This window comes from Tachypleus tridentatus, chromosome 10, assembly GCF_004210375.1.
Source record: "Tachypleus tridentatus isolate NWPU-2018 chromosome 10, ASM421037v1, whole genome shotgun sequence".
Lineage (NCBI taxonomy): Eukaryota > Metazoa > Arthropoda > Merostomata > Xiphosura > Limulidae > Tachypleus > Tachypleus tridentatus.
In genome coordinates, this window is record NC_134834.1 from 37,830,420 (window position 1) to 37,846,193 (window position 15,774).

Sequence of the window (15,774 nt, forward strand, 5' to 3'; positions counted from 1 at the left end):
TTAGAATAATAAGGATATTATCATACACACGAAAAACAAAGGTAAAATACGTTTTTTGCATACAGCTAAGTGATAGAAAAAGCCCTGCTAACGTACCATGAACGCCAGTAAAACGTCTTCGAAATATTTCATCACTGATCCATCATGTGTAATTGATGTGCCGTAAAACGTTTAGCTCAGTACCTTAGCTTGTTTCATTATAGTTTTATTTTTGTATGTGACGTATATTCTTGACTGTGTATTGCACAAGTCCCGCCTCTTCTCGAAATCTGTATAGAGTTCTCGTGCGTAAGGATCTATAATGTACTAGGTGTGTATATAACACTAGTGATTGACAGTGTTATTGCAAGCGAACTTTGGTGAAGGTTCTAGAGACTTGCGTGGTTCCTACAAAAAGTGGCTAGCCGAGAAATGGAAAAAGATAGAAGAATATTATTGGACAACTATAGTCAGTATGTTATAGGCCTAGGAAGCTGTAATTGGGATCAACGTCTGTTAATATGGAGACTACAGAATTGGACCATAAACGTTATAGATTTCGAACATTACAAACCGTTTAACTTCAATGAATAACTTCGGGCGTTAGTATTTCTACCAAGACATTAAACAACTTCATCGGTAAGAAGTGAACTTGTATGAAGTGTGACGCCAATCAAGTTAGTAAGCTTAAGCGAGGTGCAACAATATCAACTCAGAATTAACTTGCTTGTCGAGGATCTGGATCGTCGATAAAATATTCAGTTTGTAAAACTGTCGTATATAAAACATCATTTGTAACAACTGTTAGTGATAACCATTATTATAAATTGTATTGTTTTTATGTTTGTAGGTTAAAATATATTTTTGTTTATAAAAGGGGATTATGTGTATCAAACTTGTTGGAAAATAACATAAATTTAATACATATTAACATTTAATTAACTACTAAGCTCAAATTTAAATTCTGATTATTTGAAATAGTAGTATGTAATGTATATAACATAATAAATCAGAGGCTCGTCCTAAATAAGTAATAATAGGTAACACATGCTTGTATTATCGCTTAAGTTACTGTGCTTGAAAAGTATGGGTTTCGGTCATCATGAATCTTCCAAGCAGATTACGATATTGATTTTTTGTATGTATAATTGTGTACAAAATATTGGACAGTTCTTGTGTTCAGGTTTTTAGTGTTGGCTACGACCCACGTAACATTTTTGTTTTTTGGATATGTTTTAATTTGAAATAACATCTGAACCTGCCAATATTCTTGCTTTACTATGTAATATAATATATACATATGTATTCACTTCTTTATTGAAATGTCGCCCTCTATTGGCACAGCGTTATGTCTGCGGATTTACAAAGCTGGAAACCCAATTTCGATACCCGTGGTTGGGGCCAGCATGGCCAAGTTGGTTAAGGCTTGCGACTTGTAATCTGAGGGTCGCGGGTTCGAATGCTCCTCGCACCAAACATGCTCGTCCTTTCAGCCGTTGGTGCATTATAATGTTACGGTCAATCCCACTATTTGTTAGTAAAAGAGTAGCCCAAGAGTTGGCGGTGGGTGGTGATGAATAGATGCCTTCTTTTTAGTCTTACACTGCTAAATTAGGGACGGCTAGAAAAGATAGACCTCGAGTAGCTATGCGCGAAATTCAAAAAACAAACAAACCCGCGGCGGACAAATCACCGATAGTCCATTATGTAGCTTGGTGCTTAACTACGAGCAATTAATTCAACTTCAGAGTGTACCTTTCGAGATAAACAATTATAAGAGGAGACATTTAAAACATGAATACAGAAAGATAAAAACAGCAAACATTTTGCATTTTGTAAACTGCAACAAATCGTTAGATATCACAATAGTGAAGAACGTAGCTGATACAGGATGTAAAAGGGGAAAAGCGTATTGAGAGGATTGAAGAGAAAACAAATGGAAGGAGGGGTGGTGTGCCATTTTTGAAACAACAAAAAGCATTTTATTGAAAAATGTTAGAAAAATCTATCTGCTCTATCACCATCCCATAAAACATTGAAATAATCGAACAAAGCTTTTAGGATTTTACTTCTATTAAATAATAAACAATGATCGAAATTGTCACGTTACAGAGATGTGCATTTAAATTAATAATAACATAGTAAAAATTTGTGATAAACTCATATCAAATACATCCCAAAATATTTATTTGTAAAGAGCTAGAGATAATGTGTTCATCAGAAGCTTTGATTTTTGTTTGTTTTTGAATTTCGCACAAAGCTACTCGAGGGCTATCTGTGCTAGCCGTCCCTAATTTAGAAGTGTAAGACTACAGGGAAGGCAACTAGTCATCACCATCCACCGCCAACTCTTGGGCTACTCTTTTACCAACGAATAGTGGATTGACCGTCACATAATAACGCCCCTACGGCTGGGAGGACGAGCATGTTTGGCGCGACAGGGATGCGAACCCGCGACCCTCAGATTACGAGTCGCATGCCTTAACACGCTTGGCCATGCCGGGCCGTACATCAAAACATAAAGAACACAATCAATTAGAGAATACTTATAATCATTTTTGCTTCATAAAAGTGCATCTAAATTTTTCTTCATGACATATGGTAAAATAAACATATTTTTTCTTCATTTTTGTCCATATTTCACTTATATTTACACAAAATGGGATTGTACTTTTCTGTTTATGTGCACTTCTATATTAACTTAGCTATACCAAAAGTTATGTGTCATACTAGTTCAGTTTATTTACTGTAAAAAGTTAATTTGTGAGAATGCTGTATAATCCTTCTGAATATCTATCAGCTTTTATTTCTGACTGGAAGTAAGTGCATGTTTAATGCTGATAAGTAGGACGGTGAATTCCAGAAAATAAGTATTCTGTGATTAATAACATTATCTAAGGTATGTATGATGTAATGTGTTTTTGGTAAATGTTATTTAAGTTCTATGTTGCCTTTAGTTTGTGTTGGTCTTGAATACTTTGCGATGAAGTCCATGAGGATGTTTTAGTGATGTTCATGAATATGTTTTTTCCTTTTCTTTATCCCTGTTGTTGTATCATCGTTTATTTGTTTGTTTTTTTGTATTTCAGTTGTTTGTGTGTTTTGATAGTAATCTTGTGTTTAAATATTTATGGTGTTTACTGTTTATTGATCTTTAGTTTTTTTACTGTTGTTGTTTTAAGTGTTTGTTAGTGGGGGGAATTTTTACACCCAATTGTGGATGATTTTTGCAACCACTTATGTGCACTGTTCAATTTGCAATTGGTAATCTCTGATTACGTGAACCTGAAAGCTGTAAACATGCAGTCACAGAGTAATCTTGTTGCCACGATACTTACAACATACTTAGGCCTACTGACTGATACAAACTATCGCTTAGATCGAAAAGCTTAGAAGCACGCCTATATGAAACATGTACATTTCGGCTACTGAAAAGGCCCAGCATGGCCAAGAGTGTTAAGGCGTGCGACTCGTAATCTGAGGGTTGCGGGTTCGCATCCCCGTCGCGCCAAACATGCTCGCCCTTTCAGCCGTGGGGGCGTTATAATGTAACGGTTAATCCCACTATTCGTTGGTAAAAGAGTAGCCCAAGAGTTGGCGGTGGGTGGTGATGACTAGCTGCCTTCCCTCTAGTCTTACACTACTAACTTAGGGACGGCTATTACAGATAGCCCTCGAGTAGCTTTGTGCGAAATTCAAAAGCAAACAAAAACAAAAAAAGCTACTGAAAAAGCCTACATCTAGGCCTAATTATGTAATTCGATTGGTAAGAACACGAGAATCACAAGAACAAACACACAATTTGTAGGCCTGTGATGTAATAAAACAATTCAACAGACCAAACTGTAGGGGTGGATGATTGTGTGCACCATACTCCCACCTAAAATGAAGGGGGGATATATACCCTCCACCCCCTTCCCCCCCAGGATCTACGCCTCTGTTTGTGACATATTACTATATCTTGTTTGAGTGTTGGTAGAAACAGTTGCTTTGTTTGTTGAGTGGTGGTAGTTCTTGTTTCCAAGTTTTTTTGCTATTGGGTTTTAATTTCATATATAAGTTGTTTCATTTATTTATACTTCTCACAGCCTTTGTGATTTACTACGTGATTTTGTGTACTTAGTAATGTGGTGTTCTTCACTACATCCAATACACCTCAGCGTTGCCAGACATGCTGCAAAAACATGTCCAAGTCTTTGACAATGAAAACATTGAGTGACTACAGTTTCTGTAGTTGTTTTTGTTCTATTTGGTATCTTTCATACCAAAGTATAATTACATTGTTTATGTTGTTTAAAGTGTTATATGTGTTGTGTGTGTCAACTCTTATAAGGTTCATGAGTTTTTTGTGTAGATTTTTTAAGATAATTCTTTCAACTTTTTGTAAGTAATATTTTGTTGTGCTAGTGCTTCATGTATTTCAATAGTTCCCAACCTTTTTTATGCCCCACACCCCTAAAAAAATTTAATATTTTCTCGCACCCTTCAGAGTAATTATTTATTTAAGAATAAAGGTGAAGGTGGCCAAAACAAATGTTATCTCGCACCTCCTGGAATGCTGTCTCGCACCCTTGGTTAGGAACCACTGATGTATTTGGTCATTTCCTATAGAGTAATAAACTTCCTGTGTAACAAAATATTCGGGTTAGTGATGACGAGAAACCCACTTGTTGAGAAATTTATATGCAAAAACGGCTCGTTTGGGCTGAGAAAACACTTTTAACCTGACGATGACCGAAGAAGGTCGAAACGTTGTTCGCTCTTCTATGTAAAAGTGTTTTCTCAGCCCAAACGAGCCGTTTTTGCATATAAAATATTCGGGTTGGGGTTTATTTCCGGGAAAGTGGACATTAAGTTTAATAGCCTGTTGAAGTCATCGACCTGTTGTCCTTGAACAAGAGCGTCATCCCTGGGCAAACGCTTTATATTGACTATATTAGCATTTGGTTTACATCTGATTTCTGCAGCTAGTTGTGGTTGGTTCTGACTTCCGGGTATTACTTCAATAATTATTGTGTATTTTGGTGGTGCTATTTTAACTGCAATGTTTGTGTTAGTTATTCCTCTGTTTTTTGTGTTTTCTAATATAAAGTTTCGTATTTTCCTTTCTGATGTGACTATAGTAAAACCATCTAGATTTCATATTTTCCTTTTTGATGTGACTATAGTAAAACCATCTAGATTTTATCGTCTTGTATTGTGTTTATTTCAGTTTCATTTGGTTTTGTTCTATCAAGATACAAGGCTTGTCCTGAGTTAGCTGTTTAATACCATTAGTTCTTAATACTTGCGTTTTTTTCTGCAGGGGCCACAAGCTATGCACAAGCAGTTTCTCCTACTTCTGAAGCACTTTTGGGCATTTCAAAATACTTCAAATATCAATTATTAGTGTGTATTAAGGAAAAGTGTAATACATATTCACAGAAGTATAAAAAAATGGTTACTTAACGACGATTGCCTAAGAGGAGAAATATATTGAAAAACTTTCCGCTTGCATGTTTATACTGCTACAAACTGGCACTATCAAGATAAGAAAATGGTTATGAAAGATTCATTAGCAAGATGGAACCAAGAAGGTTCCTCAACAGCTTGGAGACGCCACAATATAGGTTAAAAAAGTATTCTCAAGACGGCTGGAATGGGTATTAAAACGTTAATTAAAATAAAGTACAGAACAATTTCGACCTCATTAGGTCATCTTCATGTTAATAAAGAGGTGGAGAGCTGAAGATGACCTACGAAGATCGAAACGATGTTCTGTACGTTATTTTAATTAAAGTTTTAATATCCATACCAGACGTCTTGAGAATACATTCTTACTTAAAGTGGGTCTCTCGTCATCACGAGTATGGGCTAAAGTTGTAGATGATTGACGATTATCGTGCACAAAACTGCCAAAAAAGGAAATGAGTCGACGCTTTGAAGAAATATCGATAACAAGAACGTGTGTATAGATATAAGAGAAGAGACTACCGATTTACCGACTATATTTGCAATCAATGAATAAGCAATTTTGGTTTTGTTCCTAAATATTGGCCCTGCATGGCAATATAGTTAAAGCACTCGACTCGTAATCTGAAGGTCGCAAGTTCGAATCCCCATAACACCAAACATGCTCGCCCTTTCAGCGTTGGGGGCGTTCTAATGTGACGGTAAATCTATTCGTTGGCAAAAGAGTAGCCCAAGAGTTTTCGGTGGGTGGTGATAACTAGCTGTCTTTCATCTAGTTTCACACTGCTAAATTAAGGACGGCTAGTGCAGATAGCCCTCGTGTACCTTTGCGCGAAATTCAAAAGAAACCAAATCCTAAGTATTGCACACGATCGAAAAACAAATGACCAATTAAATGCCAGAAGCACTTGCGGTGGTTGTGTATACTATTTGGAAGATCGTAAGAATACCAGGAAACGTTTGAATAAAAGCTAATGTATTGAGCCGAAAATAAGCTTTCCTACCCTCAGAAGACAGTTCTCCAGACTTTCCGTCAGTTCTCTTGGAAGTTCTTCCTGAGCTAAAACAAGTTATGAACGCTGCAATGATGAGTTCTCAAAGCGTTTCTCTCCTGAACTCTCTGTAAATAAGTTATTACCGTTATTCCTAACATATGTTAACATTGTAAAAGATGGATGAGTTGATGTATGGAAAGTACTTGCTTTAAAAGGTGTTTTGGTGGTTGAAATAGAAAGGTTTTATTGATCTAAAGAAAACATGTAATATTAAATGTAAGCCTTTGATAGTTGAAAAGCATAATAAAAGTGTTTATTTTTGGTATCTTAGTCTCAGACTCAGTTAACTTGCTTTAACTCTAAAGCGTTGCATTAGTGCCCATGTGCTCCACTGCATTCCTCAGTTAAAATAAACAGTGTAATTGACAGTGTTAGTCGAAGCTCCAATGACTAAGTCAAATCTACAGGCCTGCTTCCGTTACACTTCTACTTCATTATCTTAATTTTCTAGGAAGTTAGATACTTTAACTTTCTTTCTACGTACTTTTCTTTACAGTACACTCTTGTCCTGTTAGTTCTGGTTGTTTTTTGCTTCTGAGCACAATAGAAGCTTTTGCTTCTCGTCACGTAAATTACTGTACTTACTATTTTTAGCTGTTGGTCCACTTGGAGCTGAGAGGTCTTGTGACTGTTGTTTTGTTGTCATCTTATCTTTAGGGTTTGTTAAATAAGGTATTATTAGCGGTTGTTACTTCGCACACACACGCAACCATTGTTCTTCCTTGTTTTACACTTCTGTTCCAGGTATCAGTATTTAGGTATTTGAGCCCTGGAATGGTCAGGCTCAAAAGACCTCCAGATTTCCAGAACTTGATTAATTTGTATTCAATATTGCTTTAATAACCACAAGAAGGCGAGAGTCTAGCTAGTTAACGCTTTCACTCTGACCCCTTTCATAGCAATGTCAGTGTATGCGATTATATTAATGTTACTCTTTTACCAACGAATAGTGGGATTGACCGTCACATTATAACGCCACCACATTATAACTGCGTCTTAGTTGTTGAGTCTCTGTTTTGTTTTACCCTTCAAACAATCAATCATTGAGATTTCGGTTTTTTGACGACCTGGAAGGTTTAGGTTCTTAGTAGACCTTTTTCTCCTTAAACTATTGGTTGTAAAGTTTTCTAAATTTAATTTTATTTGTTTTGTTTTTGAATTTCGCGCAAAACTAAACGAGGGCTATCTGCGCTAGCCGTCCCTAATTTAGCAGTGTAAGACTAGAGGGAAAGCAGCTAGTCATCACCACCCACCGCTAATTCCTGGGCTACTCTTTTACCCACAAATACTAGGATTGACCATTCCATTATAACGCCACCATGGCTGAAAGGCGAACGTTTGGTGCTACGGGGATTCGAACCCACAATCCTCAGACTTCGAGTCGAGTGCCTTAACCACCTGGCCATGCTGGGCCTGAATTTGGTTTTAAGTAAGCTGGTTCAGATAACTAATGGTTTCCGTTTGACACATTTCTTTAGATGGCTGTGTTCAATTTATGTTATCAGATCATGTATGCTGTGTATTTGTGTGCTGTATTATTTATGAAAGTATGAATAATTGAATGTCCTGTGGTAATAATGGGGATAGGTGTTTAATAATTATTGTATTGATCAGTGTAATACTGTCATCTTGGTTTCTAGGGCTTCTGTTTTGTGATAGGAGTTCGTAGAATATATTTTTGGCTGTTTCTATTATTTGACTTATTGTTTCATGTTTTTGTGTTTGAACGTTGTATGTTCTTCTTTTGTTGTGTTGTGTCGTGAGTTTGTGTCTTTTAATTGTCTGTGCGAATGTATGTTTGGTAGATTGTTTAAGTTTGTTGGTAACAAGGGTGTATTTTTTGGTGTTTTGTTTGTTTCTTGATTTGGTGTATTATTTATTATGTTTCTTATGCGTTTTAACATTCTTGTATTTTTGTCATCCTTTGTAGCTTGCCGTGTGTTGCTGTTGATAGTTACAACAGTGTGTTTGTGGAGCTTGGCGCGAAATTCCTAAACAGACTTCTGTGTTCTCCCCAACATCCAACACGGTGGAAAATATTACAACTATCGCTTGTGTTTTTGTTAGTACTACTGTGTATTTACAATACCAGAGTGTGGTATCAATTAAAATTCCACGTTGGTATTTAGATCTTGAATACCTGGTAGAGTCACGTACTAGGTAAAACTATTCTTCCCTCCTGTACTGATGTTGTTAGATGTGACATGCTTGAATTTAGTTAACTGATTTAGATGGATGGCTATTAATTTCAGATAGCTACTTTCCTTTTCAAGGCTGGGGAAGTTTATGTTATCTGGTTATGTCTATTCATGAGATTATACTTACTGTATGTTTGTTTTTGGTGGTATTCGTGGAGTATAGGGTAATTGCATTATCTGAGATTTTATGGCTGTAAGTTGTTTAATGGCTAATTTAATGATTGATGTGATACTGTTTTTTGTTTTTTTTGGTTTTGAGGGTTTCTTACCGTGTTATAAATTCATAAAATAATTTTGCTGCTTTTGTTATTTTAGTTATAATTTCATTTTTATACTCAATATTATACTGTATGTTTATACTCACAATGAAAATCATCTGGCAGGTGAATTATTCACAGTCTCAGTGCAAATAGCTAAATTAAATAACGAATTATCATTAGAAATAGTAGAAAAAACAAAATTAGATATTTTATTTTTCTCGAGCTACATGCTTTTTCTAAAAGTTCTTGTCAAGTTTTAAATAATTTTATCCACTCGTTTTATTTTATGTATCAATCTTGTTGACAAATACCATAACTTTGATACTTATGAATATTTAAAATTCGTTCTGAATTCAAATTTACGGTTATTTGAAATAGCAATACGTTAACATACGTAAATAATAAATCAGAGACTCATCTAAATTAAATTATTTGTAGCAGACTGTATTCTGTAACAAACTGTACAATACCTGGTTCTGAGTATAGGCAACCTGACCCATTGAACATTTGAAGGAGATTTTGAGAGATTATGAAACAGCCATTCAAAATTGCACTTTTGGCCTGATTAAACAACAAAATCTTCCATCAGGTTGAATTTAAGGTTTAGAAAATAAATGCCAATGAAAGCTCAGTTGATTACATAGATTATTTGTGCATTTTGTATAGTAACACATGTCCTGCAATGGTCTCAGTAGTTCATGAGGATCTCCTTGTTCAAAAGTTTATGAAAGGGCCATCCAGTGAAATGTTGTTGCACCACCGGATGTGAGAGATCTTTTCACTCTTACTAAAGCAGTTTTTGTTTTGATGTCTTATGAAGTAGTACTCTGATCTAGTAACAGAGATAGAAGCCTACAGAGGCAACTGCAATGACCTCATCTCAGAAAGACTGCCTTACCCATGCACAAAGGCCCATGTCAGTATTGAGCCCAGTTGAGAGTGAACCAATCAACCATATATCCTGGCACTGACATGCAACTATATTCATATCCAATAAATAGACATGGCTATCACCATTTTCATTTATGTGTCACTTATATCTCTATCAGAATATTATTATTACCATAGAAGGAAGGAAAGAAGTATCTGATTTGCATGTTGTGCATTGGAGAACTTTTGAGTAAATCATCCATACTTCTGTTTCAACTGACAATGCAACAGGTGCAGGAGAGCCAATAGATGCACCTTTAGGAAAACAGAGGAGCCAAAGTTGGATGTGGTCACAACTTGCACAAAAAGTATGGTTGTAATAGTTGGGTGGATCTTGATATGTGCCTGTCAGAATAAAATGGCAAGAAATAGAGTTTTTAGTTGATACAGGGGTATGTACCAATCTTGTAGATCACATATATGTCAAATGTTCTGAGTAAAACTACCATTCAGGCTACTCAACATGAGATATGTTCTGGCAAATATTGAACTGCATGTGATTTTAGATATTATGATCTGGCTCTGTCTAGAAGGTTTCACTGAGAACATTGTTGCTGACTTAATTTCTGGCATCAGCATCCTTTAGATGGACATAATGTTGAGCTTATTAATTAGCTTTGCTTGTGCAATTAACAAAGTGTTGTTCCACTTTAGAGTTTTCCAGTATTGTCCAAACTTATCTCAGGAACAGTGGACTGCAAGAGAGTATGTGAGAGAGGAATTCATAGTACCCTCATATATATAAGTGGTATTTTGTGGTTTGCAATGGACAAAGTCAAGTGTGTTGGTGCTATTTAATGCATTTATAAAGTTCATACATGCTATTTGTTATTTCTTGTTCAGAAGGCAACCAGCATTCAATCAGTCAGTTATTTGTCCAAGGGAATAGTGAAGTTCTGCTACTGTTCTACATTTAAGGGTTATTAGTTATCAATACTAAGATTGCCTCTTAAAACAACTACATGGTTACCAATACAACCAAAATTGTTAGTTGAAAGCTTTACAGATAAATTATACTCAAAACAGTTGCAGTAATTCAGTGATTTGTTGTATATATACGGGGAAGATGGTTGATTGGGTCAAACAAAATTAACATAAAACCACTGAGATGCAGGTAACATATCTGCAGCCATACAACTAACATCTAGAATTCTTAGAGCACTAAAGATATAGTCATTGTTAAAATAAAATGATGTCAGACAATGGGATCAGGTAACCATCACAGAATGCTTGATCTTTAACAATAGGAATTATTAGGAAGAAGGAGAAATCTGCTTAAGTTCTTTATTTATTTTAGATGGGAAAGTGTGGTGACTCACACTGATGCATTTCCATTCATTATTTCGAACAGTTTAATATCTATATACATTGGAAGAAGCCCATTAGTTCAATATATTAGACCTGGGTATAGATACTAATAAGACAGGTTTTCTGGCATGAAATATAGATTTTACAAGTTTTGTGTCACTGCAGTTCGGCCTGTGTGGCAGGGGTGCCATTTTTAAGAAGCTAATTGAACTTACACTGAAGGTACTGCTGTGAAAAAGTGTCTGACCTATATTGAAATTTTCTTTATATCTGAGAACCTAAAATAGTGTTGCAGTGGACAAAAAATTGAACTTGAAACTGAAACCCCCAAAAAAGTGAATTCATTTGCATGGAAGTATACTCTCTCAGTCATATTTAGAAAAGGAGTAGCAGATGTATAAGATTGGATAAAATGAGAAATGTGAGCAGGTATTCCAGTCCCTAAAGTGTGTTTAGAAGTTACGGTGTTGGCATATCCATAACATGATTGTATATTCTTGTTAAACACTGACACTCCCTGGAATCGTAGCAGTGTTATCTCATTGAAGGATGGAGTAGAATGTGTAATCGCTTGTGGCCATCATACATACACATCTTCTAAACATAAATACTGTACAATGAAAAAAGAATAAATTGGCTTGCATTTGTGATCCATGCAAAACACTTTTAGCACCACTTTTAAAGTTTACCATTGAAGTCAGCTATGCATTGCTGAATTGGTTTGTGAACTTAAGAAATCTAAAAGTACGAGAGCACATTAAGAAACACCATTGCAGAAGTATATTAAGGATTGAATCATACATTATTTTCTGGACTGGTAACATAGAAATGCAGACTGATTGACAAATGGTAAGTTTGTTTGTTTGTTGTTGAACACAAAACTACCTAACTGGCTTTGTGCTATGCCCACCATGGGTATCTACACCAAATTTTAGCACTATAAGCCTTCAGACTTGCCAATAAACCAACGGTGAACCAAAATGGTTAGATCCTATTAATGTGTTGAATATTCTTATCCTAGACACCATTTTGGATCTTATACCATTTCTACCATTGCAATAAGAAACTTCCTTAGTGTATGCAGATACACAATTAAGACTTTCAGAGCTCTGGGAAGAGAAATTGAAAGGCTCAGATTAACAAAGGCAGTCCTTTATATGTAATGAAGTGAAACAAGACTATCTGAGATTGAAAAATGTAACACGAAAGTCACTTGCAATAGCAGTTCCAAATGCAGGATGGTGTAATGTACCATTGTTATCAGCCACTGAACAGTTGTTTACAGTCAGTGTTACAGGCAATGGTTCCCAAAGTATTGAGGCATGAGATTCTCCAAACTTTGCAAACACAAAGAATGGTTGCCACACATGTGGTACATATACTTATGTTAACATTTGACAATTTTTTTCTGACCATTTTTGAGTCACAACATTCAGCACTGGTGTGAATGCTGTATGATATATGCTACCCATACAAGAAGCCAGCCTAAACTGGGTAAACTTTAGTAAATAATGGTTGGTCTCCTCTGCAGAGAATAATCCTAAACATTGTGGATCTACCTCTGGAGCTACTTGTATATAATTGCAGTCATTGACAACATCATGAAATGGGCTGAAGGCCATCCATTTGTTAATAGGTTGTTGTTTGGTATTAATCACAAACTATACAAAGGTGCTCTGCCAACCACGGATATCAAAACCTGGTTTTTAGTGGCATAAATCCACAGACATACCATTGTGCCACTGGGGGGCAGGTTGCATGGGCCATGGTTGATGCATTTAGAGAACATTGGATAACTTAGTTTGAAGCACATTAAGATATCCACAAAGGCTAAACAGCTAACATTAAGAGCCAACTGCTATTTGATATATATAGTGTTTGGTATGATGAAGACACACACTTCACTTCATCTCTTTCTCCGTGACCACATTCTGATAATTTAGTGGAATGGGTGATAAAAGCTGTCAAGTATATACTTGCTAAGCTTGTTAAACCAGACCACAATGACTGGGACTAACCCCTACAATACTTACTCTATGTCATGACAGCATACTCTACAAATAAACAAAGATCAATGGGTTGATCACCAAAATGTTCATGTTTGGCCAAGAAATTTTACTCCGTGTAAACATTATATATGGTCTTCTACCTGGAGCACTTTCAATGTCTAAGATTATGTGAAATGATTAAAGTCTGCATAAGCTAGTGTACAGGAGTTTGTACATCAAAAACTAAAACATATGACAGAAGAGGTGCTATGATAGAACAGAAAAGTAGCAAATATACCAAAGTGGAGACTGGGTGTGGGTTTCCACACAAACCTCCTGGTTCTTCTTGGACAGGATCTAAAGCCTTGCTCCAATAACTCAGTGTAATAATATATAAGTTACACCTTGCAAGAAAGTAAATATTGCACACTGATGTGTTCATATCTGCTTGATGAACCTTTAGTGTACTGTTTTGATCAAACGTAGAAAAGAATGTAGTTGAGTCAGATGAGAATGAAAATACTGTTTTATCACATTCTAAACCTAAAAATAAAAGGGAAAGAGCAGAAAGTACTTAGGTGTTTGATTGCCAAATGGTAAAGACACCAGTTGGGCAACCACTTTTGGTAGGACCATTACATTCCAAAACCAAAGCTCTTCTTGAAGCTAAAGTTAGTTTAAGGAACAGCCAAATGCTAAGAAGACAAGGACAATATATCTACCAAGGCTCAAACAGCACAACGTCAACTACAACAGGTACACCAATGACTAACACTATCACCATCACGAACTAGAGCCAGCTAAAACAACAATGATGCCTATGCCAACACCAGAATCACGAATAACCATGAGGACTTTCAAAGTGAATAAAGAGGCCTTCACCTTTATGACCAGCCAGAAATGTTGCAGGGATTATCAGATCAAAGGTGAGGTGAAGTACAGGACTCAAATGGCATTATTAATTGAACAACCAACAACAAAGAGATTTTTAGAATTGCCTCAATGACAGCTGAGGGTCGACCTGCTAGTCACTCCATCCACCACTATCACTATGCTCACAGTGATATAAATCCAGATTATAAAGTGGCATTGCAAAGAAATAACTACAAAATGTAACAAGGCCTTGGCTATTTGTAATTGGAAAAAAGATCGACTGTGACACCACTTAATGCTGCCTTCTTACTAAGAAAAAGAAGTCTTCAGGCTGTAAAAATAACTGACTAAAACCAGGCTAGCTTTGACCTAGATCAAAGCAATCATTAAGGATATGAAGGTTACCACACTACAACTTTAGAGGATCTGGTGTCAAGTCTAAAGTTATTATTAAGGAAGTTGAACCTTCTTGCTACTGTTTAGTTTGGTGTAAATTTTTGCATTATTTTTCTTACTAAGATAAGCTTCTATATGTGCATCTTGTAATTTAATGTGATTAATGTTGAGTGGTGAATTGATGTTTTAAGATTATGGCTCTTCAGAAGTATTTATTATAGGTTTTAGCTTGGATTACTGAATATTATGTTTCATGTAAGGGTTTTATTTAGAATATTTTTTTTATTAAAAACAATATACAATGGGCTTTGTTGTAAAGGCTTAGTCTCTTTATTTTATTGTTCCAAGATTATTTAAAAATAATTTTATGTAGTTGAGATTTGTAATTTCAATATAAAAGATTGTTTGTCATGCACTGTTTGTTTGTTTTGAATTTCACAGAAAGCTATTTGAGGGCTATCTGCACTAGCCATCCCTAATTTAGCAGTGCAAGACCAGAGGAACAGCAGCTAGTCATCACCACCCACCACCAACTCTTGGGCTACTCTTTTACCAATGAATAGTGAGATTGACCATCACATTATAATGCCCCCATGGCTGAAAGAGCGAGCATGTTTTTGGTGCGACCGGGATTCGAACCCGTGACCCTCAGATTGCGAGTTGAACGCCTTAACACGCTTGGCCATGCCGGGTCATATGTCATGCACTTCCATCTGTGTTATAAATGTTTTTTTTGTATTCATGTAATAAATTTCTTTACTAAAGAGTATTTCTGTCCATTGTAACTATTGTATTGCATGTTTTTTGTTTACGAGTTGTTGCATCTGTGTGGTGTATAAATGTTTTCACAAATGACAAAAAAACTAACACTCTCCATGACCAGATTGCGAGTTTATTAAAGTTGTTTTATTAATTAAAATTAATTATAGCCTGTAAGATAAGCCTGAAGTAAAGAAAAGAAGAAAGAATGGTATACAAATATACTATCCATTCCTATGTTGCATTATTATAGTAATTGCTTCTAAACTTATCATTCGTTCTGTTTTTATGCATGCTTTACACATGTACATAGTTGAGAAAACTTGAGTTAAATTCATTCTTGTTGTCTCTGTTTCGCTGTTATTCTAGAGGATATAATACCTGTTCTGCTATTGTTGTGTAAGTATGTTGATGGCAGTACCCTTTAATTGTAGTTCAGATGATATATTGATATTATTGTCTCACATACGTTTGAGTGAGAATAACCAGTCATGTGGATAACATTAGTTGCTTTGGTTAAATAGAACATTTCATATAAAGCAAAGAACACTGAATGTAAACAGTCTGATACATGATT

The 15,774-nt window shown here is 35.7% G+C and overlaps 1 long non-coding RNA gene across 1 annotated transcript; it reads left to right on the forward strand.

Moving 5' to 3' along the window:
- Positions 1-281: 281 nt before the first annotated feature.
- Positions 282-15,774, forward strand: LOC143228049 (uncharacterized). The gene is made up of 3 exons (XR_013015162.1): positions 282-618; positions 8,416-8,645; positions 14,880-15,774. It is a non-coding gene; the product is annotated as an uncharacterized LOC143228049 (long non-coding RNA).